Genomic DNA, 9,009 nt, shown 5'->3' on the forward strand with positions numbered 1-9,009 from the left:
CCCCGCTCTGTCTCTGGTGAATCCTCTAACCTCCCCTCCCCTCCATCTCTGGCCTGTACCCCAGCTCTTGTATGCATAAATAAATAAATCTTTAAAAAGAAAAAAAAGAAATGCAGGGGGAGGCATGATTTCTAGCCAGGAGCAATTGTGGCAGTGTGTGGTATTTGTTCGGCATCCTGAAGGAAAAATGGGCTTTCAACAGGCAAAGATAAAATGCAGGGAAAGACTAGAATGAGCTAAGGTAGAAAGGAAGAAAAGCACAGTGTGTTTTCTAGAAATGGCAGGGCTTCCAGACTAACAACTGTTAGATGTGTTAACTGTTGGATGTGCAAGAGTGATGGAAAAAGCCTCACTTCCTGGTTCTTCTCCACACAGTCCCGTCCCCACCCCCTGCCAAACTATTTTATGTTCTATTGCCAAATTCATTATCTTAGTTCACTTTCATCTTAGTTCCCCACTCAATTTTTTTCCCCCAGAAACACATAGAAATAGTTTTAATAGGGAGGTTAGTAAGTAATTAGGGTGTACCCACTATACAATGGAATATTATGAGACAGGTTTATAAAAGGTAAGATAGATTTGTATATAGTGACACAAAAAAAAGTCCTCAACATATTGTAAAGGAAAAACTGGCTACACACCCACCAGAAGCCCTTTTATATGATGCTTTTGGGATTTGTGGTTAGTTGTTAATTGAAAATGCATAATCATAAGCATTATACAATATACAGTTTTGTTTTAAGAAAAAAATCAGTTTATTGTATACGGTAAGCATTTTCTTTTAACTAAAGATTAAAAGTGTAAGTTCCTTCACCCACCTTTTGAGATAGACTCAGACTTCTGTGATTATGGGGCCGCTGAAGTGTTTCTTGGAGTGATTTGTGCTTCTTGCCTATAAAAATTCATCTATAATTTCTTTAAATATTTAAAGTGGAACAATAACTGGAGGCATGTGAAACAATCTAAATGCAGAATTCTTCTAGATGTATATATTTTTTTCCAACTACAGAGTTCTCATCCATACCTAATAAAACAACCTTTAACAACTTGCCTCCAACAAGCCATTCCAAAGCACTCAGTTAAGTTTTCATGGAAAACATCTTTTATCTTTATAATTTCATAAATTTTCAAAAAGAATTAATTATAATAGTAAATATCACTGATATACGTTAGTGAGATTAAACTGACATTTGGTAGTTAGGTAGCTCAACTGGCAGGAACACAATTACTCAAAGTCTCGCAAAAGCTGCTTCCTAGCCATGTTTAGCATGCTATGGACATGGCTAAGTACATTTTAGAACTGGAAGTGTAGAATAAATAGGAATTTAAAAAGGAACTATGTATTTTTGAAAAGTGTGTATATAATGTTCATGGCTGCAACACTATTTTTACTCAAAATCATTAGATTATGCACATGAAATGAAATAAAAGAAGTATTTAGAGTCCAGAGTATTAGCCATGACACTATGAAAACACCACAAAAGTATTCAAGTATATAAAAACAAAAGTTTCCTTTAAAGTGATGAATTAATCTGTAACTTGTGATGTCCAAACAAGACATTTTGATAAAAACTCAATCTTGAGCCATATATTAATTTATCGATATTCAGATATCCAGACAGAAAAGGCAAATCACCTATAAGAAAACATAGGCTGTCCTCAGATTTCTTAACACCCAGAAACAGAAGACAATGGATCACTGACTACAGAGTTCTAAAAGAACAAAAGTGTGATGTAGGAATGTTATACCCACCCAAGATGTCCTTTGAAAATAAAGGCATTAGGCAGAGTCCTGCAAATATAAAAGAACTCATAGAAAAGAGAAATACTTGAAAATGAAATTCAGTCAATTAAGAAATAAGACAAAATTAGACTTTAAAAATTGAGGGGCCAGGCCTCCCCGGTGGCACAGCCGGCTGAGCGCTGTGCTGTGAAGCTGTCCACAGCCTCTGCAGCGCGGGTTCGATTCCTGGACGGTCAGAGAGAAACCCACATGGCACGGCAGACCTCTCCTGTCTTGCCCTCTGCTCCCCTCAGCAGTGTCTTTGGTCCGTCTGCCTGTTCTTCTCCCTGCTCTGGCCTGTACCCCAGTTCTTGTAGACATAAAGAAATAAATCTTTAAAATAAAGAAATAGATGAATTAGGTTTTTTTGAAAGAAAAAAACATAATATCAAAATTTCTTTTCCTAACCTTACTTTGATATTTTAAGAAAAATAGCTCTTGTAGTAAATAAACCCTTTTTGGTGTCCAGCTTTTTAAAAAGCTTCTTTCTATTCTATTAAGTTCAAGTAACCTTGAATTTAATATTTTGAAATTTTTAATAACACATATATTATGCTAAAATTTTATTTTATTTTTTTCAGGGGAGAATGCAAATGCATTTCTCCATTCCTTAAATTATGCAGTCATTTCCCACTTTTGGGTTAGCACACCCGAGTGCAATGGATGAGCCTCTCTGTAGGAAAACCATCTTTGTGATCAAGGTATTTCTCCTGCTGGTGAGTATAATGACAAGTAGATGTACCTATTTATATACTTATTTGCTATCCTATCTATATAAAAGCATGGAAAGATATTCATAATGATGTTAATTAAATGCTAATAACAGTTATTATTAGATGATGAGGTCTAGGGTTTTTGAAATGTTTTTTCTTTGTGCTTTTCCTTTTGTATCACTTAAATTCTTTACAATAAAAATGTTTTGCTTTTATCAGGATGAGAAGCTTATTTTTCTTGAAACAAAAGTAAAAGCAAGCTTTCAACACTTCTCCCTAGTTTTCTGGATGTGGTCAAAGCTTTTGTGACCAAAATAAAAACCCAAGCTATCTTCCCAAATCCACCTCCCTTTAATCCCACATTAGCAAGGCTGGACTTTAAACCTGAAAACTCCTATTTCTCCTTCTCCCAAATCATTTTTACCATCTTGAATAGGCTTGCTCTCCTTACTCTACCTGGACAAGTACAGTTCATCCCACAAAACTTAACCTCTGGTCTGTCTCCTCCATTGACTTCTTAACAGCTCACCTTCTCCCACCCCAGCATTTTGAAATCAAGTAGTTAAAAAGTATTCATGTACAGGGCCTCCCTGGTGGCACAGTGGTTGGGCGCTGGGCTGCAAGGCTGCCAGCCTCTGCAGCGCCAGTTCGATCTCTGTCCACCGGCAAGGGTCCCACATGATGTGCAGACCTCTCCTGCTGTGCCCACTGCTCCCCTCAGCAGTGTACTTCGTCAGTCTGCCTGTTCTGCTCCCTGCTCTGGCTCTGGTGAATTCTCTCACCCTCCCTCACTTCTGACTGTACCAAGTGCTTGTATAAATAAATAAATAAATAAATAAATAAATAAATAAATAAATAAATAAATAAATCTTTTAAAAAAAAAGTATTCATGTACAAAAGTACCAACAGAGTTTCTTACTTCCTCTGGACTTAATTTTAAAAGGAACCATTAGCGAGAAACAAGTCAAGTTCTCTCACTGTAGTCAATTCTAGGTTGCTATTTTAATAAGTAACCTCTGAAGCTTATTAATATTGTAGTAGGAAAAGAGAACTTGCAAAACCTGAATTTCAACGTAACTTTAAAAAATACTGAATGTTAGTATGTAAGATGTATATCCATTCCCTGAACAGAAAAGGAACAGTGGGAACATAGAAGTATCTGGATGCGCAAAGGTTTCAGTTTTGTTTTTACGTACACAAAATAAAAATGCCTTTTGTAGATTAAAAAAATATTGTCGTTTGCCATTAAAAAACATGCTTATTAACAATCGAGATCTAGATTCCTAATGACTTTTCAATATGATAATTAGAGGTTTCACAAGTGGCGACACACAGTAAATACTCTTGGACTGAGAAACAATCTACTCCTGTCATCTGGGCCATGGAAAAATGCCATGATACTGGTGGCAATAATGAATAAAAGTAATTCCAATATTTTTGGTTTGTTAACTATTGGGAGCTACAAAAATAATATAAAAAGAATGTTTTATTAGACATGCCATCTACACTAAAATTTTTTGAGAAAATACTTTTATCTTTTTGCCCAATGGAAAAGAACATCTCTTTTTTTGTAACACTGACACATCTTTTAAGGCTTTTGAATTTTTTTTTACCATCTACAAACACATATGCACACAATATTTAATTTGTAAGAAGGGCATAAAAGAAGCATCTATTGCCTCTCTTTCTGTTCATTTCTTAGTAAGTCTCACTTCCTACAGGCATTTCTGTTAACAGTTCCTACTATTTAGTTTACTTGATGTTTATCATGATTTCTTCAATTAGTATAATTATTGGTTTGCCAATTATAAATTTTAAATTGTATTTCACCACAGTAAAAAAATAAATTAACCAATTTTCCTTTCTTTCCATTTCTCAGTATCTTTAAATATTGTTAATTATTATAAATGTTTATATTATTTTTATGACTACATTAAATACAAAATTAATTTATATATAGATTGACTAAAATTAAAAACCAGAACCCAACATTTGCCATGTTAAAATTCTATAAATATTAGTTGTAGAACCAAATAATGTGACTAGACCCTTAGTATTGAAATTATTTTCCTACGTCATTACAAAAGGTAGTCTTCCATGTGCTGGGACTTCATGCCTCTTTTATCCTTTCCCAAGCTTTTTTCATGTCACGTCTTTAACCTCTATGACTTAATGTCCCATCTGGTCCTCTGTGTTAGACTCCATTTTCATTTTGCCAAAGTATATCTATGAGCAGTTTCTCCTCCTAGAGTATGTGACATTAAGCATTTTAAGTTCTTACAGATTTCTTACTTTGCCCTCACATCCAGTTGGCAGTTTGGCAATGTACAGAGTTCTGACAAAGACTCTCCTTGACCAAACTTTAAACAGACTCCTCGGAGGCCTCTTTTTGACTATGCCTCATCTTTGGGCTCTGTCCCCAGTCTGCCTACTCCAATTTCAGCAATAATCCTGCTAAGTCAGTTTAGCAAGCATCCCCAATCCTTGATATCTGATTACCATGGATATCTGATCAACTTCTCATTCTCCATCCTTGATGGCTAAGTCTTTGGTCTGCTTTTAGCAAGAATATGGTTAGATATATTTGTCAAGAATCCCCCTACCCTTAATGTTTCCTTAGTAATTTTTCTTCCACTGACCCCTTCACTCAGCATTTTACCTCCAAATTCCCTGCAGTTTTTGCTGTATTTGGAGTTGAACTCACATTTACTAAAACATCTCTCCCGTATTGTAATAGTACTAAATAAAAGCTGTCTTTCCTGCCTTTAACTAGAGTCTGGCTCTAGTTTTGTTTCTTTTAATCAATTATAAGTTCAAATACTTCTTCCTTCAAAGCTTGAAAACAGATGTTAATTTCATACCTTTTAATTTCAAACTAACAGATGTTAGTTTCATACCTTTATAGAGAACCTGTTTTGTTTGCTTGTTTTCTTTTTTTCTTTTGATGCTTGCTTACCCACTCATCTACCTATAGAGAGAGCTAGTTTAAGTTTCCTCTGTATATGTGTCTTTCCAATAAGCCTAGCCCTGAACCTGGGGCTGTATGTGAGCAGGAGGTACATATCACATCATCAGGCCAGCTTGTTTGCATGGTGCATGAGGAGAGGCTACAGTCTGGAGAATCCCATAACTGACTCCGTGAAGGTGGAGTGCACTGCATGAATCACTCCTGAGTGAAGTTGCTGCTCCCCATCTCATTTATGCAAGTCCAATCTGCTGCTAAATATTCTCTCTAGAAATATTCTAGAGAGAATATTCTAGGCTATTCAATATTCTAGGCTAAATATTCTCTCTAGAAATCTGCTCCAGGAAAAATCCCCACTGTCTTCAGAGTGCATCTATGCTGTGACTTGCAAAGAAAGCAATTAGGTTCTTCCTTTGGTGGACGAGTGTGTTAGATTGTTGGAAATTCACACCACTTACCCACTTCGCTGTTCCCTCAAATCATAGGAACTGAAAATATAGTATATACATTTTCCAAAATCCCTTACCAGTGAAGTTCCAGCTAATGAAAGTGTTCATATGATATTTGGGCAATAAAAGCCGTACATCGTTGCTCCTTGAGCAGCGGAAGGAAGACAAGAGATTTATCAGGGGCGTCCAAGTATTTCCCCAGCAATCACTCGCCTGAATCAGCAAAAATCATTGTAATTCCTAAAATTTCTGACTCTTTGAAAGCTAGTGGCAAGACTAATAGCAAATGATGACTTTCCCCTGCCCTTCAGTCTTTCAACTCTTCTAGTAGTTTGTCAAAACAACTTTCCCTGAAATGAATTCTTTGTTGCCTGAAATATCAAGAGTAGTGTGAGTTTCCACAACTGATCTCTAGCTGACAAAGATAAGGAGAACTGGTAAGATAAATTTGCTTTGAGAGGAAATTGACTAGAGGAGGGCCCATATGGTGAAGGCAGGAGGTTACTCTGAGAAGAGAGGATGGAATCACTGCAGAGAACAAAGGGCCCTGCAGCCTGGGAAGGGGAAGGTGCCTCCAGGTTGTTTTTAGTCTATGAAGACACAATCTTCTTTGCTTCTTTGTATCCCTTTGTTCTTTGTATCCTAGTCCTTAGCAAATGCTTAGCACAGAATCCATGTGTGATAAACTTGGTTAATAAACACACAACCCAATAGAGAACTTTGTCTTTCTTTGTTCTTCAATAAGGGTGCTTTGGTTGCAAGTAATAAAAAAAAAAAAAATCTAATTCAGGTCTCCCCGGGTGGCGTAGCGGTTGAGTGCTGGGCTGTGAAGCTGTCCGCAGCCTCTGCAGCGCCAGTTGTATCCCTGGCCACCAGCAAGGGTCCCACATGGCACGCAAACCTCTCCTGCTGCGCCCGCTGCTCCCCTCAGCAGTGTACTTCGTCAGTCTGCCTGTTCTGTTCCCCGCTCTGGCTCTGGTGAAGTCTCTCACCCTCCCGCGCTTCTGACTGTACCCGGTGCTTGTAAAAATAAATAAATAAATCTTTTTTTAAAAAATCTAATCCAAACTGGCTTAAGCAATAAACGAAATTTATTATTCCATATAACTGAAATTTTTTTCAGGACTGTGCTGAACTTTAGGCAAGGCTAGATCCACCAGCTTAACAGGATCTAATTTCATCCTTTAGCTCTGCCTTCTAAAATGTTGGCTTCATCATAAGACTAACTTCTTTTGTTGTCCCAAGATTAATGACCATAACGCCAGGATTATATAATTTCTTTTTCACATCTTATAGGAAATGGGATCATTAGCCTACATTCCTTTTAAAAAGATATGATTGAGATGGGATTAGACCATATGCCCATGGACCGATCAGTGGCCAAGTATGTGCTAATATTCTCCTCCTGAATTATTAGCTTCCCTGGACAAAATCAGTGCTATGAGGGGAGACAAAAAAATCTCTTCTATTCTTATCATCTAGTCAACTTAACTGCCAGTTCTTGGAGGTGTGGCACATCTCTGTATAGCTAGGGCTGGACCCAGGAACTACTTGAAATGGAGACATTGGGTAGATGTACCCAGTGGATAAGACACATCCAAATATGGATAAGACTCATCCAAAAGACTCCACTTAGTGAGAGAGGATCCCATCTATCACAATGATGTACTTCAACCATTCTCAGGATAAAGATGTTAATTCCATGTAACAATGGAATTGTCACATCATCATGCTGTGTCATCAGAATTTCCCTCTGTGTTTGATTGTTTTCATGAATTTAGACATGCTGTAATTTCTACTATCTTGAAAATATCTCCCTAGAACTTCACACCTTCCCCTGCTTATTACCTTATTTCCCAGCTCCTCTTTACAGAAAAAAAGATCCCTTGTAAAGTTGTATGTATTTGAAGTCTCTATTTTCTCTTGTCTCATTTTCTCTTCAACCCATTTAATCAAGCCCTTATGCTTGTAACTCCATAATCTGTTCTCATCAAGGTCATTAGTTATCACCACTTGGCCAGATATAAAGGTCATTATTCAGTCCTTATCTTTCTCAGCTTCTCAGTAGCATTGGACATAATTTGATTCCCATTATCTTCAAATCCATTTTTCACTTGATTTCCAAGTTTCCACATTCTCCATATTTTTCCTTCTATCTAACTTGCTGCTGTTTCTCAGTCCCCTTAGCTGGTTCTCCCTCCTGTTCTTTGCCTATAATGGTGGTTAGTCCCCAACCTCTCGTTGAGAGAATTGAAAGAAATAAATTACATGTAAATGTTTGGTCCTCGTTAGTTCTCAATAAGGGATAACTATTATTATGATTAATTATTTTTAAAGACTTTTTTATTTATGCATACAAGAGCTGGGGGACAGGCCAGAGATGCGGGGGGTGAGAGGATTCGCCAGAGACAAAGTGGGGAGCAGAACAGAAGGATCTACTGAAATACCCTGCTGAGGGGAGCAGCGGGCGAGACAGAAGAGGTCTGCTGCACCATGTGGGCTGTTCCCTCGCCGGCCGGGGATCAAACTCGTGCTGCAGAGGCTGTGGATTGCTTCATAATGCAGTGCTTAACCCCTTGCATCACCAGGAAGGTTCTATTATGATTATTGACCCAAGAGTAATTTCAAGAATATGAATATCTTCAAGACTACTTCTAGATTCTAGTGATGGTTGTACAACTATGTAATTATACTAGCAGTCATTGAGTACTAAGTTAAAGACTATTACTAGCTATGGCTATTTTGCTTTTCAAATGGTACTCCTATTTTCATTTGTATTCTTACCTCAATTTTATCACAATCATATCATCAATGGGGCTATTTTTTTATCCTTTTTATTTTTTATATCATTTTCCATTTTTAAACAATATTTGCTTCCCCCCACCCCCTCAGGTGTAGTCCCCATAGAGTTTCCTTCACCAATGCACCCGTGCACCATCACCTCAGTCCCCTGTGCTCCTCCCTCCCTCCCTCTGATCATGGGGCTATTATTTTAAACATAGTTTTCTTTATTTGAAAAGGGTCAAATGGAATCCTAAATGTGCTTTCTTTTGACATTTTTTTTCTAATTACCAGTCAGGAGGAATGTTGTATGTTTTG

This window comes from Talpa occidentalis, unplaced genomic scaffold (assembly GCF_014898055.3).
Source record: "Talpa occidentalis isolate TD23 unplaced genomic scaffold, MPIMG_talOcc4v2.1 talOcc4.9, whole genome shotgun sequence".
Taxonomy (NCBI): Eukaryota; Metazoa; Chordata; class Mammalia; order Eulipotyphla; family Talpidae; genus Talpa; species Talpa occidentalis.